Raw genomic sequence first — 26,698 nt, 5'->3', positions numbered from 1 at the left:
GAACCTACCAGGAGATGTGCCTGTCCATTACATTAAATGAAGATAAGCCTGAAGATTTCAATCTGAGTTCTGAACTCTGAGATAACCCTCTGTCTTAGTCATAGCCCCTCTTAGTTGCTGACTGAGGCAGCATGGAAAGGCCAAGGATCCACCCACTAATACAACATAACTGCCCTGCCCCCAGAGATCCAGAGGAAGCCACATCTGTTAAGGTACATGGTAACAGGCCAGCCTGCCAACTGTGAAACCTGAACTTAAGCCTCATCCCAGCACCAGCACCACAGACCAAGTTCTTGGAAATAGAATAGTCCATCTAAGTACCATATAAGGTTTATGTCTAGTACAGCCCCTAGTAAGAGGTCCACCAACTATGGTCTGCACTACACATCCAGCTTTAACTACAAGCCCTGGATACAGCCTCTGTCAACTGCAATCCTGGAGCCAACCCTATCATCCTAGATATTGAACAGGAGAAGGCTTTAACTTGCCAAAACCAGTCTGTAAAGACTGAGAGAGGGGCTTGATCTTTCAAATGTACAGCTATCAGTGCAAGGCCACACAGAAATCAAAATATCAGACAAAGATGACACCACCAAAGGAAACTAATAAAATTCCAATAAGTCATGCTGAAGAAATGGTGATATATGAATGGCTTGGAAAAGAATTAAAAATAATTATCCTAAAGTGGCATAATAAGGTTCAAAAAATAGAAATATAAAACTAAATAGAATTATAAAGCAATATATAAACAAATTAAAACGTTTAATTCAAATATAAATTGTGGAAAAGAACCAAAGAGAATCCTACAGCTGAAGAATTCATTGATAGAACTGAAAAACTCAAAGTAAGGGCTTATCTTGCAGGTAGAATAATTAATGAACTCAAAGACAGGACATTTGAAACTAGCTGATTAAAAGAACAAAAAAGAATAAAAAAGAAAGTGTAGGGACCTGTGGGATACCATAAAATGTGTGAATATATGAATTATGATAGTACCAGGAAAAGAGAAAAAAGTGCAGAAGATTACAAATACTATCTGAAAACTGTCAAAATGTCAGAAGAACATAGACATCCAAATCCAAGGAGATTAAAAGGATTCAAGCAAGATCAGTTTAAAAAATACCTGACGCACATTAATTAATCAAATTGTCAAAAGTCAAAGACAAAGAATTTTGAAAGCAGTGAGAGAGAAGAAACTCATTACATATAATGGCTCTACCATAAGTCTATGAGCAGATGATCCAACAGAAATCTTGCAACCCAGGAGAGAGTGATATAACATATTCCAAATGGTAATAGAAAAAAACTAACAATACCAAAAACAAGCAGGCGAGCAAACAGTAATACTAACTGGCAACTAACAATATTATACCCATCAAAGATATCTTTCAGAAATGAAGGAGTGGTGGAGACCAGTATGAAGCAGCCCCAAGTAGGACTTAAATTAACCAATTGGCTTTTTATGTTTATTTGTGAATCTGTCCAAAGCTTAGGCTGCTTGTCTGGAACTGGGCAACAGACTCCTGAACCTCTGTGAATCACTAATCCCTACTAAAACCTGTAGTGGCGGATGAAGCCAGAAAGCCTCAAAGAGTAAGACAAGATCACAGCCAAGGACACCTGGATCCGATCTTAACTAGTTAAAGACTATAGCCTCAGGCATAGCACTTCTGTGTGGATTAGCTTAATCTTTATTAAGGATTAATTTAATACCTTACTTGGAGAAGTCTTCGAGTAATTCTGCCCTTCTTAAGTACTCCCCTCCCTTCTTCTGATAATCAAATAAATACAGCCATCTAAGAAGGTCTTGGTTTTAGCCCCAAGGGAATCTTGAGAGTGCTTTGATCCTCCTGGAGCCCTGAGGATCATTCCATTTGCCTCTTTTTATTTAGCCTTCACCATACTCTCATTCAGGAGATTATGGACCTGATCAGCCTGCAACAACTAACAGATATTATTAACCTGATAAAGGAGAGATAAAGGCATTTGAAGACAAATAAAAACTAAGGGAGTTCATTGCACGAAAAGGTTTAAAAGAAGTTAGTTCTTCAAATTGAAATGAAAGGATGATAAATAACAATATATCAATCTATAGGACTTACTCATAAACATATATATAAAACAACATACTCTAATATTGTAAAACTGCATATAATTCACAAAGTCTAGTATGAAAATTAAGACAAATGTGTAAAAACAATTGTAGTTATACAAATTAGTTCACAGTTCCACATTATGAAGATGTATAAAATGTGACATTCATAGTATAAAATGTGGCACAAATAGAAGTAAACATGTAGAGTTTTGTATATAATTTTAGTTAATGCTTTATCTGGTTGAATTTAAATATTATTGCTATAATATTTAGATATATTTAAATGTATTTATATATTTTATATAAGCTTTATGGTAATTTTTTTTGGTACCAGGAATCAAACTCAGGACCTTGCACTTGCCAGGCTGGTGCTGTGCCACTGAGCTATATCTCTGGCCCTTGCTTCATGGTAATTTCAAAGCAAAAACTTCCAATAGATACATAAAATATAAAGAGAAAGGAATCAAAGCATCCTACTATCAAAACACAACAAAGAGCAAAGGAAAACAAGATTGGAAGAAATAAACAGAAGAATTACAAAATAGTAAGTTAAGAAAATGCAAGTCCTTGCATAGCAATAATTACTTGGAGTGCAAATGAATTAGATTTCCCAGTCAAAATATAAAGTGATTGACTTGTTAGAAGACACAACACAACACAAAACAATAAAATAAATGCTGTCTACCTGAGACCCACATTAGCCTAACAACCCTCACAGACCAAGAGTGAAGGAGAAAAAGATATTCCAGGAAAGTGGCAAGCAAAAGCCAGCAAGATAGCTGTATTAGTATAAGATAAAATAGATTCTAAGTCAGAAACTGAAAAAAATGAGAAAGGGTTCAACTTAAGATTAAATAATAATTCTCAAATTGTTACTGATAAATATATAAAGCAAAATATTAATGGTTTTTAAGGAGAGATATATTGTAATATAATGATAGTAGGGTACTTCACACCCTTTACTTCAATAATGTGTAGGTCATCTAGATAGAAATTCAATAAGAAGCATTGGACTTAAGTTTTGGCCTAGCCCAAATGGTTCTAACAGACCCATGCAGAACTTGCCAATACAGAATATGCATTCTACCTTGGCACACATGGAACATTGTCCAAGGTATATCATGTCTTAGGCCATAGAGCAATCTTAACAAATTTCAGAAAATTGAAATCATAGCTAGTGTCTTTTATAGCTACAATATGATGAAACTGAAAATTAACAGTGGAACAAAGTTGGAGACATCACAGGCATAAAAATAGATACACCAACCAAGGGAACAGCACTAGAGAGCTCAGAAATAAATCGACATATTTACAGCCAATTGACTTTCTAGAAAGTTGGTAAGAACACACAATAGCAAAAAGTCTTTTTAACAAATAGTGTTGGAAAAACTGGATACAGTGTTCATATATAAAGAAATGAAATTGGACTCTTAGGCAATACACAATAATGAACTCAAAATTAGTTAAAAATGTAAACATAAGACCTGAAACTTTAAAATTACTAAAAGAAAACATAGGAGAAAAAATTCACAACATGGTTCTGGGCAATGATTTCTTTTTTTTTAAATTAGATTTTATTGGTACATTGTAGATATACATAATGATCACATTCATAGTAGAAGTGATTTCTTGGATCTGACCAAAAAAGCACAATAAATAGGCAAATTAAAGTTAAGACAAATTTAGTTAAAGCAAAAATAGACAAATGGTATGACCTGAAGCTAAAAATTGTCTGCACAGAAAAGGAATTAAAAGAGTGAAAAGACAATCCATGGATTTCCAAACCATATCTCTGGTTAAGGGCTAATATAAAAAATATACAATGAGCTCAAGTAAGTCCGTAGCAAGAAAACAACTCTATAAATACTTGGCAAAAGACCTGATCAGACATTTCTCAAAAGAAGACATACCAATAGCCACGAGATATAAAAAATGCTCAACATTGCTAATCATCAGGCAAAAGCAAATTAAAAACACAGTGGGATATCATTTCAAATTCATTAGAATGACTACCAGTATTATCAAAAAAAGGACAGATAATCAGCGTTGGCAAGGATGTGAAGGAAAGCAAACTTCTGTACATTGTTGGCAGGAGTGTACATTAACATAGCCATTATGGGAAACAGTATGGGGTAGTTTTTGAGGAAAAATTAAAATGAGAACTACTCTAAACATGAAAAAAGAACTATATGATCTAGAATTCCCACTGCTGGGTATTTATCTAAAGGAAGTGAAACCAGGATCTATAAGAAATATTAGCAGAACCATGTTCCTAGCAGCATTATTCCCAATAATCAAAATGTGGAAAAAACCTAAGCATCCACTGACAGATGAGTTAATTTAAAAATGATATTTACATACAATGGATTATTCAGTGTTTACACAAAAGGAAATTCTACAATATGCAACAGCATGGATGAACCTTGAGGACATTATCCTGAGTAGAATAAGCCAGTAACAGAAAGATACATACTGCTTAGTTCATATGGCATCAAAAATGGTTAAATATACAAATTCTAAGCATAGCATGGGGTGTTGTCAGTGTCCAGAGGGAGAAGGAAATGGGGAGTCACTAATCAGTGGGGACAGAGTTTCAGTTAAGACAGATGAACTCTAGCGCTGTAATTGTAATATTGTACAAAGAGTCAGCAGTAATGTATTATAGATTTAAAAAATTTTGTTAACAGGGTAAAGATCATATAATTGTTCTGATTATAATAATATAAAACTTTTCTATAGTAATATATTTATTAAATATTTTTTCTCCATGAATATCTTAAAATAATTTTATTTGCCAATAAAAATAGTTAGTAAAAGGAATCAGAAAAATAACTGCTATGATCTCTTGGTGAGGCAGAGAATTTGATTTATGGGACAGTCATATTGCAGTAGCAAAATACAGTACTCCATTTTCAACAAAAACTAACAAAGCATAAAAGGAAATAAGAAAACTTGTTTCATTCAGATAATGTGACAGAAATTCTCCATCAAGTCCATTCATCATATATACTAGACCAAGATTTAAAATGAACTGTTATAGACTGAGTTTTTTATTTTAAAGAGAATAGTAAAAAAAATAGAACAATAGCAAAATGCCCACATCACAGACAAAAACAAAATAAAGCAAAAACATTAAAAATGATGCAGGGTTTCAAAACAAAATGATAGGAATTAACAGTTTTTGTTATATTACATATTATTATCTTCAACAAAGTTGCTCAGATTACCAGATGTAAGAGTGCAAGATTGATCAAACCATTAAAGAGAATAAAAAATAAAAAAATTAGAGATGATACAGAGTTTTGCTACATGAGATGGTAGGAATTCACTAATGGTTGTTATATTGCATATTGTTGTCTTCAAATCAGTAGCTCAGATTACCAGATATAAGCATGCAAAACTGGTCAAAATAAAAAAAAAAGTTAAGCATTAACTGTTCCTTTCAATAAACCAGCAGACATCAGCAGTAGTTACCCCAGCTATCCATGTACATACATATAAATGGATATGTATATGTATCCTCTCCAGCATTGTTTTAATTTGCATTTCTTAAATGACTAATGATGTTGAACATTTTTTTATATATTTATTCGCCATTAGTATTTCTTCATCTGAGAAGTGTGTATTCATCTCAAGTTCCCATTTTTGGATTTGGTCTTGAACTTTGGGGGTCTGATTTTTTAAAAATTCTTTATATGTTCTAGATAAAGTTCCTCTGTCTGAGGGGCAGTGGTCTAAATTTTTTTCCCAATTTGTGGGTTTTATTTTTACTCTGCTGGTGATTTCTTTAGATGTGCAAAAACTTTTCAGTAAGATGAGATCCCAGTTGTTAATTCTTTGAAGTATTTTCCATACAGTTTGGTTTTTGTTCATGAACTCTCTGCCTACCCCTATATATAGTTTTTATGTCCACTCCAAATTCTTTTGTTAAATCCTAATGCCCAACAGGTAGCATCTGGAAGTGGGGATATCAGTAGGTGATTAGTTCATGGAGTGCTCAGGAATGTAATTTAAATGTTTTTTCATGTCAACTTGATTTTTATTTTTATAGTAACCATTATAGATAACTACTGCAAAAATTTACAAAAACAACACACTATACACTATTTATAGTTTTTAGGATATCTCCATCTAGGCATGTGTTTTTCTGGAAAACTTAGCAAGAAAAAATTAACGTCAAACTTTTCATATAATTTCTGTAGGTCTCCACTACATGAGAAAATTTCACCCGATATTCAAAACAGTCTTAGATATATACCATGTCTCCCCAGTGTGATGTCTTCCATGTATTTGATAGTACATGTGTCCTAAATGATTTTCCAGTTTATATAAATGTGGTTTCTCTCAGGTGGTTTATAAAATGAAAAGTTGTTAGTAAATACCTTCCAACATTGACTTGCATACATAAGATTTCATCTGAATATGAGTTTTTTATGTCAACAAAATAAAAACTTAGAAAATCCTTTGTCAAATTGCTTGTGTACATATGGTTTCTGATTGGTGTGATTTCTTTCATGTCTTTGACAATTGTTGTGTATAATAAATCCTTTCATATATTGGTTATTTTCATAGGGTTTCTTCCCAGTGTGACTTCATTCATGTATTTTACCATGAGAGCATGTAGTGAATACTTTCCCACATTGGTTACAGTCATAGGATTTCTCCTCAGTGTGACTTCTTTTATGTATTTTACCGTGATAGTGTGTAGTGAATGCTTTCCCACGTTGCTTACATTCGTAAGATTTTTCCTCAGTGTGAATTCTTTCATGTCTTTTATGATATCTATGTGAGAAGAATGCTTTCACACATTGCTTACATTCATAGGATTTCTCCCCAGTGTTTCTTTCATGTATTTTTTCATAAAAGAGTATAGTGAAGGCTTTCCCACATTGCTTACATTCATTAGGTCTTCTCTCTAGTGTGACTTCATTCATGTTTTTTATAAGAGCTATGTGAGAATGCTTCCCCACATTGCTTACATTCATAGGGTTTCTCCCCATTGTGAATTCTTTCATGTCTTTGACAACTATTGTGTGTATTGAATACTTTACCACACTGCTTATGTACATAGGCTTTTCCCCAGTGTGAATTTTTTCACGTGTTTTCCAATATTTTGATGTAGTGAATGCTTTCCCACATTGCCTATATACATAGTTTATCCCCAGTATGAATTCTTTCATGTATTTTCAAATATTTGGCCCCAGTGAAAAATTTCCCATATTGCTTACTTTCATAGTGTTTTTCCCTAGTGTGACTTCTTTCATATCTTTGCCAGTAATTATACATAGTGAATGTTTCCCCAGATTGTTTACATACATGTGGATTCCCCCCAGTCTCACTACTTTCATGGATATGAATGTCACTGGTTATACTGGAGACTTCACTTACATACAAAGGTCTTTGTATGTAACATACAAAGAACATACAAAGACTTCACACTTCACTTACATACAAAGGTCTTTATTTCAGGATGAGTACTTTCACCAAGACCAGAATAGGTTTTCCTTTTGCTCATATTTATAGGATTTCTCTACATCCTTTCTTTTTGTTTGCTTTAAAAAGGATTGGGAATCACTGCAGGTGTTCCCAGGTTCATTACATTTAGACAAATTCTCTTTGAATCTGTTATACTCACATATTTTGTCTCCAGTGTAAGCTATGATGGGCACATTTGACAGTGAATGACCAATCAGGGACTCTGTACAAGCAAAGCTTTCAGCTGATTTTAAACTAGCTTCTTTCATGTTCCAATTAGCGTCTGAAGTTTTGAGGAATATTTCTTCATGTTAATTCCAAGCTTTGTATTCATAGCATTTCTCTACCTCTTCATTCCTTACATTTTGCCACCAACTTTTGTATGCCACATCAATATCCTGGTTACCTCACACTGTTCCTGTAGCAGCCATGTTCATAAAGGTTACCTCCATCACCTCTCTACAGAGTTTCTTTCAAGATAGATTCAGTAAAGTCCACTCTTTCATAGTGTAAGTCACAATCACATCCTCAAATGTCTACCCGCAATACATGGCTTGCAGGTCTCCCAGGGTCCTTCCAATGCAACCCACAGCCCTCTCATGGGCGCTTTCCTTCTCTGCTTCCCAGCTGCCATGAGGTGAGCATCTCTCAACCACTGAGCCCTTCCTCCATGACATTTCTGCTTCACCACAGTCCTGATACTGCAGCCCTGCCAGTGTGTGCTGTGCCTCCTCCTTCTGGAACAGCTAGCAGAACCAGGCCAGCAGGTGGGAGATGAACACTGGCCTGGTGCCGCCTGGCAGAGAGGACATGGGAGGGTGAATGGGAAAAGGGGGACTGCAATGACTTCTATACAAAGGAGCCTCAGCCAGGACCCATAAAGTCTCCTTAGAGCACCAGCTTGTTGGGAGCTGACAAAGGTGGGGGGTGACTGAAGACAGGAAACCCAGTGGGTCACAAGACTTGCCCTGTGCCTCTTGCCTCTTCCAGAGCCCAGGCCTAAAGTTTTTTTTTTACACTTACCCCTTGTGAGAAGAGGGAGAGGGAGAGGGGTGGGATGGGGAGTGAAAGAGGATGACTATGTCACCTGCAGGTGCCATCTTATTGATCTTGGGCTTTCCATCCCCAGAACTGTGAGAAATAAATTGACGTTGTTTATTAGGCAATAGTAGTTTTTGTAGCAGCCCAAATGGACAAAGAAAACTATCTTAAATACATTTTAAGAGCTAAGGAAAAACACAAAGAATGAAAGACAATTAGAAAAAATGATATCTAAAAAATAACAAATCAAATAAATAGAAATTTTAATAAAAATATAATCCTGGAGTTTAAAAGTATAATAAATGAATTGAAAAAATCACTTGGAAGGATTCAAGACCAGATTTGGGTATGTAGGAATAAGAAAGAGTAAATTTAAAGACAGGTAATTTGAAATTGCCAAGTCTCAGGAATAGAAAGAATAAATAGAAGAAAAGTGAGTGGAGCCTAAAGGATTTATGAAACAATTAAGTGGGCCGTTATAGAGATCTGCAAAAAGAAATTTAAATTAAGTGCAAAATCAATAAAAGAATAGAAATGATGAAGATTAGAGGAAAAATAATAAATATTAGAGGAAATGGGTATAAAAAAGAGAAAAGCAATTGTAAGTTGATTTTTTGAAAAGGTCAATGAAATTAATTTTTTTTGAAATTAACAGAAAGGCTCACTTACTAAAATCAGACATGGAAGTGGAGACATGAATACCAATTTTACAGAGATGAGAAGGACTAGAAGAGATGCACAGTTACATATCAATAAATTGTATAACCTAGACAAAATGGAAAAATTCATTCAGCCACTAAAAGTTAATCATGAATAAATAGAAAATATGATAGACCAAAACTAGTAAGGAAGTTGAATCAATACTAAATAACCTGCCAATAAAAAGAGTCCAGGACTACACAGCTTCATTGGTAAATTCTATCAAGCATTTACAGAATAAATCCCGTATCTTCTTAAAATCTTCCAAAAAATTGAAGAAGGGATAGTTCTTGACTCACTTTATGATACTAGCATTATCCCTATTCAAAAATCCAGACAATGGCAGGACAAGAAAATAAAACTGCATGTCAATATAAATTGCAAAAATTCTTAGCAAAATACCTTCAAACTGAACTTGGTAGTATGTTGAAAGGATCATATACCATTGTGAAGTGAGATTGATTCTTGAAATGCAAAGAAAATTCAACATACAAAAGTTCATGTAGTATACCACAACAGAATGAAAGTGGAAAAGATAATCTCATTCAATACAAAAAATTGACAAGATTCAACACACTTTAATGATAAAACTCTAATAAATTAGAAGGAAACTAACAGTTATAGTTGGGGTCTTAAATGTTCCCTAAAGTTTCAAGTGTTGAAGGCTTGATTCCCAGCCTGTGGGCCTACTGGACGTCACACCCAGCATGGCTTTTGAACTTCCTGGGGTGAGGACTATGAAGGGCTGTGAGAAGGTGAAGAAATGAAGACAAGATATAGAAAGCTGGAATCGGGTGGAGCCCTCTATCTGGGTGAGAAGAAAGGAACTGCTGAACCACCACAGTGCATTTATTTATACATTCAGCAGGTCAGTGTCATGTGACACCCCTTTGCCTAGCAACTTGTTCTTGGATTGCCTCGGGGCTTGGTGTTCTCTGGACTGGAGCAGCTTGTTCACCTGGCTTGCCTTGGGTGCTCTTTGTTCTGAGGACCAGCTTTGCTTCAGCCCTGCACATGTGATTGAGCTCCATCTTCAGCTACTCCCCACAACTGGAAGGTGGTGAAACCTTAGGAGGTAGGGCCTGGGAGGAGGAAATTATGTTATAGGGAGGGTGCTGTTGAAAGAGGACACTGGAACTAAAACCCCTTCCTTTCTTTGCTTCTCACCTACAGTGATGTAAGCAAATTTGCTCAACCACATGCTTGTTATAATGTACTGCCTTACCAAAGACCCAGAACCAACTTAACATGGACTGAAAACTCTGAAATTGTGAGGCAAACTAAATTTTCCTTCTTACAAGTTGATTATCTATGTATTTTCTCACAGAAACAGAAAGCTGATTAACACAGAAGATTGGTACCCAGGGTGGGCCACTGGTGTGACTGTACCTGAGGATGTGGTTCAGAAGTCTTCTGAATTGGTTTGCACCAATATATCAGAATAAAAGGAGGCCAAAAAAGATGTGGCAGGATCAGAGTCCCTGCAAGCAGCCACTTGCAGGGCAGTGTGTGAAGCTGAGTGCACCCAGAGCTGCACTGGACACCTCAGGAAGGCTTAGATGCCAGGAACATTGAAAATCTGTTGAGAAGCCACAGACAGTGAGCAAAGCCAAGTGATAAGAGTGACTGGGGTTGGGGGGACAAAGCCAGCAAAACCATAGGAGTTCAGTTGTTTGAGCCCTAGGGGGTCCATATCCAGCCACTGTGTGCTATGAAAGGTAGATGTGGAGTAATGTTATAAGATGGAATGTTTGCCCTGCCGTAATTTGGTGTTGCTTTAGTCTGAGTCTTCCTTGCTATTTTCTTGTTCTTGTCTTTTTACAGTGGGAATTTTTACCTACTGCTGTTATATCTTTGAAATATGTCACTTGTTTTTTATTTTCACAGGGGCTCACAACTCAGTTTGCCATGAGTCTCTGTACTTCTGGACTTAAACTTTTCAGCAATACTAAACTGTTAAGACATTGGAGGACTCTTAGGAATGGACTAAACAGAGGAGGAGTTTATGGTTTATATCTCAAATGTCCCTCAAGGGCTCATGTGTTGAAAGTTTGATTCCCTGACCCATAGCATTATTGAAAGGTGATGGAACCTTTAGCAGGTCAGACTTAGGGGAAGGATGTTAGGTCATTAGTGACCATGCCCTTGAAGGAGATATTGTGATCCCCAACATTTTTCTTTCTGAATCCTGGTCAACATAGAGTGAACAGGTTTGATCTACCTCATGCTTCTTGCATCACCACAGGCCCAAAAGCAGGTAGACAATAAACCATAGACTGAAACCTCTGAAACCATGAGTTAAAATACCTCCCCTGAGTTGATTGTCTAAGGTACATTTTGTAACAGTGATGGAAAGCTGACTATGAAGCTTTCACAATCAACATGCCCAAATGTAGAGAAGGCTGAAGATTTTCTGCCCAAGACCATGAACAATACAAGGATGTATGCTTTTTTTTTTTCACTTCTATTCAACATAATGCCGGAAGTTTTATCTAGATAAATTAGGTAAGATATGTAAGTAAAATGCATCCAAAATGAAAAGGAAGAAGTAAAATCTTTGCTCATACGACATAACCTTATATGTGAAAAGCCTCAAACATTCCACACCGATACAGAGAAATTTTTGGAACTAATAAAATCCAGCAAAACTGCAGAATGAAATATAACACGCAAAAGTCAGGTTCAGTAAAATGAACAATCCAAAAGGAAACTTAAAAAAATTATATTTATAATAGCATGAAAAAGGATAAAATACTTAGCAAAAAGTTGTCTACTGAAAACTATAAAACATTAATGAAAAACAAAGGAATTAGTAAATGGAACAATCTCCTATACATAGATGTGACTACTGAATATTGAATAAATATACATTTTAGTGAAAGAAATTAAAGAAGACATAAACAAAAAGAAAGATATACCCTGTGTTTGTAATGTATTGGAAGTCTTAATATCAGCAAATGACTGTTACGCAAAGTGATCAATTTATTTATTGCAATCCCTTTTAAAATCTGAATGGCATATTTTTGCAGAAATAGAACAACTCATCTTAAACTTCAGATGGTTACATATCTATAACGAAATATTTAATGCTTAAAAGAAATGAGGCATCAAGCACATCCTACATACACATAGAGCATGTAAGGAAAATGCTAAGCAAAAGAAGCTAATCTATGAAGACTATACTATTAGGTGGGTGTTGGGAAGTGTATTGGTTCCTGTTGCTTCCTGTTGGTGGGACAAAATATCTGAAATGTGCAATTTAAAGGAGGAGAGGTTTATTTTGCCCAACAGTTTCAGAGGTTTCAGTCCATGGTCAGCTATCTCCAAGGCACCAACCTCATGGTGGAAGGGTAGGGTAGAGCAAAGCTTTCACTGCATGGTAACTAGAAAGCAGGTTCAAAGGTAGAGCTCCAGAGAGAAAGAGGCCAGAGACTAGAGGCCAGTTATAGTCCCCATGACCAATCCAGATGTATCCACAAATGTGCTTTACTAATCCTGCAGGAATCTGTCAAACCAATTAAGTTAATAATACTGATGACCACAGTTGTCTTAAATAACAGAAATTTTACAGTTCAAGAGGCTATAAGTCTAAGATCATGGTGATAGTAGATTGAGTTTCTGATTAGGCCTTTCTTCAACTTGCTGATGGCAACTTCTCACTATGCCCTCCTGTGGCCTTCATGCTTTGTTCATATATATACACACAGAAACAGAGGGTTTGTGGGGTGTCTCTCTTATCTATCAGATCAGTGACTTAGCCTTATGAGTTCTTTAACCTTAATTATCTTTTTAAAACTTAATTTTATTGATATAATTCAGATATACATAATGATAACATTCATTGTAGCAATTTTATACCTAGATGTTATATATCTTGATTCTTTTTTCCCCCATTTCCCTCTCTTCTCTTTAGCCCCTCTTCCTCTCATTTATAAAAGCTTTGTTTCCATTTTGTCATTCTATTCTCTTTCTTTCTTGTCCCTTCCTTCTCCCTTCCCTTATACCACTTCCATTTGAATATTTTCTTCCTATTTCACAATATCTTTTATACATTTTGGTCTTTATTTATCCTTTTGGTTTCTCACATCAGAGAAACAATGTGATATTTAAACATGTGTGTCCAGTTTATTTCATTTAGTAGTATAGAGTTAAGGTGGACCCATTTACCTGGAGAAGTCTTAAGCTTATCCTTCCTTATAGCAGAGTTGTATTCCATTGTAGAAAAAACCCATCTTTATTCATTAGTTGATGAACATTTGAACTGTTTCCAAGATATAGCTATTACAAATTGTGCTGCTATAAATATGTGTATACATATACTGCTGTGGAATGATGCTTTTTAATTCTTTTGGGAAGATACCAAGAAGGGAAAAAACTGGGTCAAATGGAACCTCTAGTTTTAGTTTTTTGAAGAACCTCCACAATGATTTCCACAGTGGTTCCACCAATCTTACTCCCACCAGCAGTGGAGAAAGGTTTGTTCTTCCCCAAAGCCAGGCCAGTATTTGTTATTGGTTTTCTTGATAATAGTCATTCTTTCTGGAGTGAGATGGAATCTCAGTGTTCCTCTAATTTGTATCTCTCTAATGACCAGTGAGTTGAACATTTTTTCATATATTTGCCATTTGTACTTCTTCATCTCACAAGTGTCTATTCATTTCAGATGCTCATTTGCGCAGGTCTTATTTTTTCCAAGTTTTCATATATTCTAGATGTTAGTCCTTTGTCTTAGGAACAGCTGCCAAAAACTTTTTTTCACCCTGTGGATTGTCTCCTCACTCTGTTGGTGATTTCTTTTGCTGTGCAAAAGCTTTTTAACAAGATGAGGTACCAATTGCTGATTCATTATAATGTTTCCTGTGCATTCAGAGTTTTGTTCAAAAGTCCCTGTCCACACTAATGTATTTTAGAGTTTTACCTATTTTCTGTTTCAGTACACCTGGTGTTTCTGTTTTAATATTTAGATCTTTGATCCATTTCAATTTTAGTTTAGTGCATGGTGAAAGATATGGGTCTAGTTTTAGTTTTAAATTTTTTCCTCTTTGGGGTAAGAAGTTTAAGTTCTAAGATCCAGTCTAGTAAAAACAGCTCAGTTTTACTGAATTTGATTAACCCATATTTTTTCTTTCTACATGAGGAATTTTATATATATCTTCAGGGTTAAAGGACAAGTCTTCTCCTTCAGGCATAGTCTCTAGCTCTTGTTATCTTTTACTGTCTCTTCATTTCTCTTATAGAGAATAATGCAGTCAAAGTTATAGTAGTCTAATATTAGAAAATAATACCACATGTCTGATTATTTAATAGTCTTGATATGGAATATAACCTAGGAGCACAGAACTTCAAAACAGACTATATAAGTAACTTATAATTTTGTTAATCATTTAATTAAAAATTTAAAAGTTTTATATGCCACAGTAAAAAAAATTTATCACTTATCTTTTGACTTTTCTGTGACGTTCGATACAAATATACTGTGTTAGAAACATGGTTTAACTCATTAAATACTTTTTTGACAGAGATAATGCATTGAGTCCATGTTTTTTTCAGTATCTGCTAATGTTCAAACTGATGCTGACAGCTTTTTTGTGCTCTGTTGATTCTTATTATTTCATTATTGTATGAATTGTCTGGTGTCCAGTAAGTTGTGACTTGTGAATGAAGGCTTTCCCACATACATTACAATGATAAGGCCTTTCGCCAGTATGAATTCACTCATGTACAACAAGATTTGACTTCTGGGAGAAGGCTTTTCCACACAGGTCATGTATAAAGTTTCTCTCCTGTGTGAGTCTACTGATCTTCTGGGAGGTGAGATTTCTGAGAGGTTTTCCAACATTCTGTAGATACATAGTTTTTCTCCAGTGTGAATTATTGAATACCCAATGGGATGTGATTGCTTACAGGCTTTGTTTGCCACATTTGCTACATTTGTACATTTGTAGGGCTTGTCTCCAGTGTGCGTTCTCTGATGTATGATGAGCTGTGACTTACAAGAGAATGTCTTCCAACAATTAGTGCATTCAAAGGGTTTCTTCCCAGTACAAATGATCTGATGTATAATGAGATCTTCCTGCTGAAAGCTCTTCACATTGAGCACATCTGTAGGATTTCTTAAAAATGTGAATTCTTTTATGTATAATGAGGTGAGACTTTTTATAGAAGGCCTTCCCACATTTAGTACACTAGGACGGCTTCTTTCTAGTATGCGCTCTATGGTGTATAATACATGGTGATTTCTAGGAGAAGGCCTTCCCACATTGATTACATTCACAAGGTTTCTCTCCAGTATGTGTTCTCTGATGTATAATAAGTGGTAATTTCTGGGAGGGGGCCTTCCCATATTTATTACATTCATATGCTTTTTCTCCAAAATGAATTCTCTGATGTGATGATTTCTGAGACAAAATTTTTCCACATCAGAGCATTCATAAGATTTCTCTCCAGCATTATTCTATGGTGTACAATGAGGTATGACTTTCACTGAAGGCTTTTCCACATGCATCCTATTTATAAGGTTTTTCTCTACTATGAATTCTTTAATGTATAATGAGCTGTGATGTCTTGAGAAAAGATTTTCCACAATCAGTACATGCCCAGGTCTCTGTTTCAGCATTTTTATTATGAATAATAGATTGTTTATTGCTGAGCATTTCTTTACATTGGGTACCTTCGAAGTTTTTTCCTCTATTGTGAATTTCCCAATGCTCCATGTAGAAGGAACTGTAGCAAGATGTCCTCCCACATCCACAATTCTAACCATTGATTATTTTTATATGTCTTATTACAAGATGGTAGGTTCATATTAGGTTTCAAGCTTTTTTCAAATAAATCACATTTATATAATTTTTGTTTTAAATTTTCTAAGTCTTTAGAACCATGAAATATTTTTCCAGTGGCATTACATTGATGGATTGACTCTTCAGTAATTGTTTTACTACTTATTACTGTAACTTGATTGACAAATTGTCTTGGTTTTCCTGTTCTCTATTCATGTTGTTATCATATTCCAACTCCAAAAATAGAGTACAGTACATGATACCCTGTGATATTTTTCCATATCTCCTTATTAAAAGAAACATCTCTAAATATGTCCAGTTGAGTGTTATAAAGTTTACTTTGTCTGTATGAAAGAATGAGAAAAAGTTAAAGAAGCATTAATAGAAATGTTAGAACAAATGGACGATACAGAATAGTTCACATGCAGAGTAATCAATTCCTATCAGAATCTGAAGAAGTGTATTTATAGATATTGATACAGTGATTCCAAAATTCATACACAATTTCAAGGGATCCTGAGTAGCCAAATGAGTCTTATAAAAAAGAACATAGTTGGAGGACTGACACCTCTCAACTTTAAAATTTACTAAATAATCATAATCAAAAGAGTATAGTGTTAGCATAAGGATATATATGTAGTTCATCAGAATAGTAATGTGAGCCCAGAAATAAACCTTAAACATATGGTCAATTGAACTTGTCAAGCTTTCAAAAACTATTCAGTGGGAAAAGAGTCTTCAATAAATGATACAGGAATAACTAGATAGCCACATACGAAAAAATTATGTAGACCTTTATTTTGTTCCATACAAAAAATTAATTCAGAATGGATCAACTACCTAAATGTGAGAATTAAAGCTGTAAAATTTTTAGAAAAAATAGGAATAAACTTTCATGACTCAAAATTGGAAATAGATTCTTAGATAATATACCAAAAGTACCCCCAAAACCCTCTGAGTTTTACCAAAATTGTAAACCCTATGCTTCAACATACAGTATCAACATGAAAAGACTACTCACAGAATGAAAGTAATTATATAAAGTCATCTATCTATCATCTATCTATCTATCTATCTATCTATCTATCTATCTATCTATTCTACTTTTCCAACTCAATAATAAAAAGACAAGTGGTCCAATTAAAAGATGTGTAAAGCATTTGAACAGATACTTCTCTAGAGAAGGTACATAAATGCCTATTAAACACATGAAATGATGCTCAAGTTCACTGGTCATCAGTGAAATGTAAATTAAAACCACAGTAAGATATCATTCACACCAACTGCTAGGATCAAAAAGTCAAATCATAACAGCGTTGGCAAAAAGGTAGAAAAATCAGTATCCACATATACTGCTGGAGAGGAACATAAAGTAGAACATCCACTTTGGAAAACATCTGGCAATTCCTCAAATAGTAAAACACAGAGTTACTATAAAATCTCAAGATTCCATTCCTAGGTAGAAAAATATATGTCCACGCTAATATTTGTACATGAATGTTGTACAAATGTAGTATTACTCATAACAGCCAAAAAGTGGAAATACCCCAGGTGTCCATTCAATGATGAAAAGATAAACAAAATGGAGTGTACACATACAGTGAAAATTTGGGCTAAAAATGACTGAAGTACTGGTACATGTTATATAATATGCATGAATCTTGCAGATATCATGTTAAATGAAAGAAGCTGTGTCACAAAAAGCCCGCATATTTTATGATTTCATTTATACAAAATGTGCAGAATAGTTTAGAAATAAGAGAGACAAAAAATAAATAGTGATGATTTAAGGCTCAGGGGAAAGTGAATAGAAGAGACTATAGCTGAACAGTATAGAGTTTCTTTTGTGATGATAAAGTGTTCTAAAATTTATTGTGGTGATGGCTGCACATTTCTGAATATAATAAAATTTAATTTCTTATTTTAAATAGGTTAATTTTATGGTATTGAGTTATACCTCAAAGATTTTTTAAAAATAACAGAAAATTTCAGCATACTTTAATGAAACATTGTCTAAATCCACAGTGTGTAACCAAGCTTATGTTCCACTATCCACAAATAAATATTTCTTATTGTAGTCGAGTAAACCTAGCAAATTTCTAAACCTAGCAAACTATACTGACTTTTTAATTTTTCTTTTCTTTTCTTTTTTGTTTTGAGACAGTGTATTGCTACACAGTTCAGACTGGCCTTGAACTCACTATGATCCTCCTGCCTCAGCCTCCCAAGTGTGGGGCATACGGGAATGCACCACCACGCTTGGCCATATACTGATGCTTAATTCCAAAAATTTTGCACATGTCCTCCTTCCAACAGGTTGTCCTCCTTTTCCTTCTACCTAGCTCACATTTAAAGAGATGCTTTAGAGCTGGGGATGTAGTTTAGAGGTAGAGCACTTGCCTAGTTTGCCCAAGGCCCCGAGTTCAATCCTTACCAGAACAAAAGAAAACAAAACAACTTCAGAGCAGCTCTTACATAATCGGAAAAATGCCTTCTTAAATTCTGTAATGTAGACTATAATTTTCATTCAATATCTATAGCATAACTATATCTGAAATGTAATTTTATAGAACCATGAATCTTGATGACTTTTTTTTAAGTACAACCTATGTTCCTGAAACTTTCTGAAGGGAACTAAAGATGCATGGTTGAATGGGTCAATAAGAGATATGTTTTCTGCATGTGGCTCATTATTAATTGGTTGCTTCATCATCATCACATGAGCAAGAAAGAATAGGAACAAGAAAGATAGGAGAATCAATCTGGGTGACCTAAGACCCAGCCACTAGTCAAAAATGGAAACAAAGCTACAAAGCTTTCACTGTTTGTCTCCCTTCTGTCAGATTTTCACCTGGATAGCTCCACTCTGGTATGTGTATCTTTACGATCCGTGGGCAGGAATACACATTTACCAGTCTAGAAACAATTGCCCCCAGCAGTCACGTGGATAATAGGCAATTCTGTTGGAGACTGCTGTTGAGCCTTGCAGAAGCATCATCAAACACTGTATAAAGGAGGAATTAAACTTCAGTCCTTCTGTGAATATATTATTGCGTAGGACTTGGATAACTTAGATTTTAATTTGGATAAATGCAGGTAAGTTTCCAGTAGATTTATGAAAACCTCACTATTTCTCTTTGAACCCACAGTTGTATTCAACTGAAGTTCTATTTTTAGAGCTCTATCTTAAGACAATAATCATGGAAATAAAGGTTTAACTGCATGCAGACTAATTCCCAGGCAGTAAGAATGGAAAAATGACCAAGTGCAAAAATCCTAAGAGCTCTCTATGGACTGAATGTCCTTCCTAAGTGCAAATGTTGAAACTCTAACCTCCAACTGATGGCATTAGGAGGTGGGATCTTTGGAAGGTAATTAGTTCATGAGTGCAGAGCCTCCATGAAGAAGGTTAGTGTCCTCATAAGAGGAGACATAAGAGAGATGATTTGTTTCTCATCCAAGTGATGATTTAATGAGAAGACAGCCACCTAAAAACAAAGAAAATTATCTTTCCATACGCTAGATCTGCTAGTGCCTTGATTATGTATGTCTCAGCTTTGAGAACTGTGGGAAATAAATGTTTGTTGTTTAAGCTGCCCTGTGTATAGTATTCTCTTATAGAAGTCCCAACTGACTGAGACAACCTTTTTTATATTCTACCCCAACTCAAAAAATTCTCTTGCTATGTCAGTATTCATGTATTAAAATTGTTTAAGATTTTTTGTTTATATTACTACTGCTGAAAAACAACAGTATAGTTGTCTGTATAAAAAATTAATGATGGGCTATAACCACTAATAAATAGGATTATACCATAATGCAGGAAGGTAAACTCTTCCTAGTCCAAGTATGGATCATGAAGACAGAGATGAACTTCTTCAGAGAAAGAACAGGAGTCCTATAATAGGGAGATTGTTTCATAGGTGATATTCCAGGTTGTACAAAAGCAAAGCTGGTATGAAACAATCAAATAATCATGCTTGTATCTGAACACCAAGCCCTGCTTCAAGTAAATGTAATACTCAATAAATATTTGTTAAATAGAACATAGAATAATTTCAATAAACTTAGGAAAAGCAGAATTGAAATCACATTGTTTGTGAGGTGTGCCCCCTGACATCTGAGGATTGGCCTAGCACTCACAACTCTCTTATTCAACATAAACAACTACACAAGACCATCAAAATCAGATAAATTCACTCTATGACCATGATAAGACAAAATCAAGTCCATTCTGAATTCATGTCTGAATATAGAGCATTAACATTGTTTAAGGCTAAAATAACAAATATTCTCCTTCCCACCTGAGTGTTACTGCTTTAGCTATTTCAGATTTAGTGCCAATCTAATCTTTCATCCTAATTAAGATGAAAATTCTGTCACTGAATTATTTTACTTCCTGAATGCATCCAAAGTACAAGGCCCAGTTTATAATCTCCTTCAGAAACTCTCAACACAAACCCAAATCCTATAAAAAGTCCTTTCTAACATCTCCTTGATGATAATGCAGCAACAGCTATCCACAATGTGCCTTCTTCCATACTGAAGGAGCAGTAACTCTAATTTATTTGACTACGTGATATTCCTGGTCAGAGGGAATTGATAACAATAATCCCATTCTTTTACAGAGGTAGTTTTTTCCTACTTGTTGTGGATGTTTTCTTCTGGAGGGGGGCAGGAGGGATGGACGGACATAGTTTGAAAAAGTTTTGAAAAATTTCTTCAACATGAGGGTGGTCTGTAATCTGCAGAGATTGTATAGTGAAGCATTTCCCAGTAAGCTAGTTATCAGCCCCTGGCCCCATTAATGTATCCTATAAATCAGTGAACCACCAAACCAAGAAATTCCATAAAACCATCCACTTCCCACCCCCATCAGAGCACTGGCCATACAGGTCCACAGATCAGTAGCCACACAAAACCTCTCAGCTCAGCGCATAGCCTTTCCATCTCTGTCCCACAGATCTTACATCTCTTCCTGTTACTGACCGCTACAGGATCCCACAACTCATCCCCGAGACTTCTATTACTGAATTCATGGAACTCCAATCACTGACCCTTACGGACTCTTGTCCCAGTCCTAATTCCAAACTGGTCAATGCCTGAACCCATAAAGTCCACTCCTGATTCCCAGCTCGATTATTGGATCCCGAAACACCCCTCACTGCTTAAAGGTGACGGCTGTCATATCCATGTCAGTGAACTCTTCTCTCTTTCCTCAGGTGAGCACCACACTGGACTCCAGAGCCTGTGTCGTTCCTTACCTGGTGGCTTTGTTCATGAGGCAATATTCAGAGCAGCCATGTTGAATCCTGTCGGTTACCTACAGCCTGGAGATATGCCAGTTCTGTGCCTGGAATTGTTCTGTACCAGTACACAGAGAAGGAAGGGAAAGATGACGGAAAGGAGAAATACAAGACATACCAATAAAATGCAAACTTTTGAAGACAGTTTTTACAGGATGTTTGGAGAAGGATTTTGCAGTAGCACTGTCGTTACGTGCAGAATGCATTTTGTGCAAGAGGAATAATTTGAATTGATGCAATATTTTTGTTAGCTATTCTACACAAGTTTGTAATGGTACAAGGCAATTCACTGTGGGAGGGGCCAAAGTGATAAAGCAAGGACAGAGAGAGACTTTAACAGTAGAGATGAAGTTTAATTATGTTAGCAAGTATAAGAGATGCTGATGGGCAAAATTACAATACTGTCATAATTTCAGGGGCTGGTTTAAGAAAAAGAAGGAAAATTGAGAGGAAGAGGAGACTGGCACAAAATAAAGGAGAAAGTGAGGTTCTGAGATCGAATGAGGGACTAGAAAGCAGGACCGAGGAACAGACTAAGGAACTCAATGGGAAAGGGTAGGGGCTGACGTGAGGGGAAAGTGAAGGGGACAGGAGGATGGAGAAAGGGTGAGTGACAGAAAAGGAGATGGAGTGGGAGCGGTGGACCCCTGTGAGGGTGATCAGCAGTCTGGATTTCCCTGAGACGGTCACAGATTTTGTAAGGAAAGTCTTCTGTCCTTGGAAATCCCTCTTGAGACTTCAAAAGTACCAAATTTCAGGGATGATGAGTAGGAAAAGTTGGAAGAAAAAGTACATAACCCATAATTTGGTTTAAAAGTCTGGCTGAAAGAACTTCATTTAGTGTCAAGTGGATAAGGCATAGGTTCTGTGCATTTTCTAGCCACTATTGCTGCTTTGTCCCCTGATTCCTGATGTTGGCGTTTGTGATTTGCAGTTTACAACATGGATTATCCATTGTATTCCTCCACAATATTGTGATTTAGGTGCAGAACTTAAATGCATTGCAATTACAGCATTAACAATCCACTTTGACTGTAGTTAACTGCTGTGCTTTGCAGCCACTAAGATGGTAGTTAATTTTTTTTTTTTTTCTTTTTTTTTTTTTTGGTTTTTCTCCTGTACCCGGAACCGAACTCACGACCTTGCGCTTGCCAGGCAGGCGCTTTGCCGCTGAGCTAAATCCCCAGCCCGATGGTAGTTAATTTTTAACATTGTGAATACCATGTTATCTAAGAGTTCAGATAATGAAAGTATCACTTTAATACTGCAGAAAGAGAAACCTTAGATGAATTAAATTTAATAGAGTTTAACTGGGGAGGAAAAAAAGTTTGTGAACTTAGTGGCTCACAGGATCAAAAGCTTTTGCTACACAAGCCGGGCAGGAATATTTATAGCCAGAAAAAGGAAGTGATATACAGAAGTAGCCTGACTGGTTATACTTCTGCAGTTACTTTGGCAATTTTGTAGGTTATGGTTGACTGGAAGCTTAACTGCTATGATTGGCTGAGAGTTGTTTGCTTGATGCAAACATATATTCTCAAGTTATTTTGCAGACTAAGGTTATTAAGTTAGGGTATAGCTGTCCAGTACAAAGGCAGCTTTAGGTCAAATTTAATTTAACACAGGAGAAGACTTAATTATAGGTACAACTGAATCAAAGAAGTAAATAACTAAAACAAAGTATATGGCACAATATTCAAAAAAGAATTTGATGTTGGGTAGAGTGGAAAAGGGGATGTAAAAGCACATATGGAAGGGGCTGGGGGTTTAGCTCAGCGGCAAAAGTGCCTGCCTGGCAAGCGCAAGGTCATGAGTTTGGTTCCCGGTACTGGAGAAAAACCAAAAAAAAAAAAAAAAAAAAAAAGCACATATGGAGACTGAATCTTACAAGTTCAGAATAACTTCATGTATCTCTTTAAATTTTTCTTCTGAGCCATTCTCTGCTGCAGTCTCCTTGAACAGCAGGTTGGATTGATACATATGTTTCTGACAAGGGAATGAAGGTAACCCAAGCAATAGTGAGTATAACAGAGAAGGTCACCCTACCCCATGATGAGATCACCCCCTAAGCAGGAATAATTACTCCATGAGAATCAAGCTGTTCTCATAAGCAGGAGCTGCCATCTAATCTTGGGAACTGAATGTCCCTTTCAAGTGATGTTGGCTATCTGAGAATACCACAGACACAATCTTGCGATAACAGTCAACCAGAACACAGCTTGGTCTGAGTTACCTACCCTGACAGCTATGCAAAATCCCAAACCTTGCTTTTGTTTCCCTTTTCCATATAACCTGAAAGTTTCTGGTAGCATCTTGAAGAACAGATCTTAAATCTCTTTATCTGTCCTTCTCAGGGTGGCCACACTGATTCAAGCTCTTTTCCTACCCCTTACTGCTGCTGGCTCCTTGATTGGTGGACTGTGGTAGATGGCCAAACTTAGTGCTCTGGAACCTCTCAGAGCCAAGGTTTTCATCCTAAAACTATTGTAATAGTACTTCTGGTAAATAAAAGGTTTTAAAAAACTTTCAAAAACCTTTTCAAAAACTTTTTTAAAAATGTGGAGTTGAGAATCATGGTACACAATCATAAGTATTAACAAATACCAGTGCACCCAACTATATGAAACAAATATTAATGGGCACGAAAAATCAAATAAGCACTAATGCAGTTGTACTGGGGGATCTCAATACCCCACTGGTATAAAAAGACAGATCAACTCGACAAACAATCAACAATGAAATATTAAAACTGGACCAAACTTTTGAACAAATAGACTTAGTAGATGTCTACAGAGTGTTCCACCCCACAACATCAGAATACACATTCTTCTCACCTGCATACAAGACTCCAAAATAGATCACATGCTTAAGTAAATGCAAAGATATCAAAATTATCTCATACATATTATCAGACTGTAGTGCAATGAAATTGGAAATCCATGGCAAAAGAAACCACAAGAACTTCATAAACACATAGAAATTAAATAGCACCCTCCTGTACAACCAGTGGGTCACAGATCAAATTTAAAAAGATAGTTTCTACAATTAAATGATGACAACAACATAAAGCACAGGAACTTATGAGACATAATGGAAGAAGTCCTAAGAGGGAAATTTATAGCAGTGAATACCCATATCAGAAAAATAGAGCAAGCACAAATACACAACTTAATGGTGAACCTCAAACTTCTAGAAAAAGAAGAGCAGGTTAAGTCTAAAGCTCATATGAAGGAGGAAATTATAAAATGAAGAGCAGAAGCTGGGCATGGTGGTGCACGCCTGTAATCCCAGCACTCGGAAGGCTGAGGCAGGAGGATCATTGTGAGTTCAAGACAAGACTGGGTTACAAAGTGAGCTCAAGGCCAGCATGAACTGCATAGCAAGAACAACAACAACAACAAAAAGAGCAGAGGCTGAGGAGACCCCGTGCACTTGTATCAGTCAGGGTTTATTAGAGAAACAGATATAATACAAGATATACAACTGAACAAGATCTTACAAGTTTGGCTTAAATGGTCACCTACAGAGTTGGATGAGGAAACATGCAGAGGGTGTCTGCACCCTGGAGATTGAAGAGCCCAGCCCCAGGCTTGGAGCTCACTGCAGTGTCTGTACAAGTCCCTATCAGGAGGCTGGTGGGTCAGCAATGGAATGTTGAAGAATCTATGACAAAGGCCAGAGAGCCTACACCAGAAGGCTGAAGAGTTCCAGGCTGAAGTCAAACAGTCTGCACCAGAATCCAGGCGATGACACAGCCAAAGGTGAAGACTGAGCACCTCTGAAGAACCAGCAGCCAGTCCTTTCTCAGTTTCCTTTTTCTACGCTGCCTACCCACCCTGGGAGCATGGGGGTGGTCCTCTACACCCACACCCTCTGCATGCCTTCCTCATGCACTGGCTCAGGATGAATACAAAGTAAGCACCCTGGCTTCCTGCTGAGTTGCTTAGCCAAACCTCTAGACTCCCCAAGTTGACACAATGTATCAACCATAACAGCACTGCTGCCAACGCCCGGGCAGAGAAGCTGATGTCAACATCAAATTTGAAATATTTAAGCTATTTCCACAATGCAGACAATTAAGTGCATTGTTGTGGGCACTTAATTAATTAGGCAATTTGTGGGCACTTAATTAATCAGACTTAATCAGACAATTAAGTGCATTGTTGTCTTACTGTTGGTGAGACAAGTCTCCTGATATTCTAACAACAAACAAATTTCCATCTGAATATGTACCAACTGTTTTTGACAACTATGCAGTCACAGTAATGATTAGTGGACAGCCATATACTCTTGAGTTTTTTGATACTGCAGGGCAAGAAGATTATGACAGATTATGACCACTGAGTTATCCACAAACAGATGCAGTTCTAGTCTGTTTTTCAGTGGTCTCTCCATCCTCATTTGAAAATGTGAAAGAAAAGTTGGTCCCTGAGATAACTCACCACTGTCCAAAGACTCCTTTCTTGCTTGTTGGGACCCAAATTGACCTCAGAGATGACCCCGCTACTATTGAGAAACTTGCCAAGAACAAACAGAAACCTATCACTCCAGAGACTGTGGAAAAAGATGTCTTGCGATCTGAAGGCTGTCAAGTATGTGGAGTGTTCTGCACTCACACGGAAAGGCCTAAAGAATGTGTTTGATGAAGCAATATTGGCTTCCTTGGAGCCTCCAGAACTAAAGAAGAGCCACAGGTGTGTGCTGCTATGAACATCTCCCCAGATCCTTTCTGCACAGCTGGTGTTGACATCATACTAAAAGCAATGGGTAAATCAAACTAAAGATTAAAAACTAAAATTAGTTTCTGCAATAATGACAAATGCCCTGCACCTACCCACATGTACTTGTGTGAGACAAGGCTGATAGGTATGCCCCCACTCCTCCCAGTACTAGTTATGGTTCAATATTCACAAATCAATAAATGTTATACACAATATCAATAGAGTCAAAGACAAAAACCAGACAATCATCTCAATAGATGCAGAAAAAGCTTTTGACAAAGTCCAACATGCATAAATGATAAAAACCCTACAGAAAATAGGAATAGATGTTCTTTACCTCAATCAGATCAAAGCCATCTGTGACAAACCAACAGCCAACATCATACTAAATGGACAAAAACTAAAAGCTTTCACTTTAAAGTCAGGAACAAGACAAGGATGTACACTGTCACCACTCCTATTCAACATAGTTCTGGAAGCATTTGCCAGAGCAATTAGACAAGATAGAGAAATAAAAGGAATAAGGATAGGAAAGGAAGAAGTGAAATTATCACTATTTGCAGATGACATGATACTTTACAC

At 36.3% G+C, this 26,698-nt stretch overlaps 2 pseudogenes; one reads left to right on the top strand and one right to left on the bottom strand.

The window, feature by feature from the left end:
- Positions 1-14,916: 14,916 nt before the first annotated feature.
- On the bottom strand, positions 14,917-21,039 carry LOC106148060 (annotated as a pseudogene).
- A 148-nt stretch (positions 21,040-21,187) lies between these two features.
- On the top strand, positions 21,188-26,120 carry LOC102024669 (annotated as a pseudogene).
- Positions 26,121-26,698: the final 578 nt, after the last annotated feature.

The sequence above is a fragment of the Chinchilla lanigera genome, unplaced genomic scaffold, assembly GCF_000276665.1.
Source record: "Chinchilla lanigera isolate Chin_1 unplaced genomic scaffold, ChiLan1.0 scaffold00014, whole genome shotgun sequence".
NCBI lineage: Eukaryota > Metazoa > Chordata > Mammalia > Rodentia > Chinchillidae > Chinchilla > Chinchilla lanigera.
Note: the sequence above shows the minus strand (reverse complement) of the source record. Positions and strands in the feature narration are given on the sequence as shown.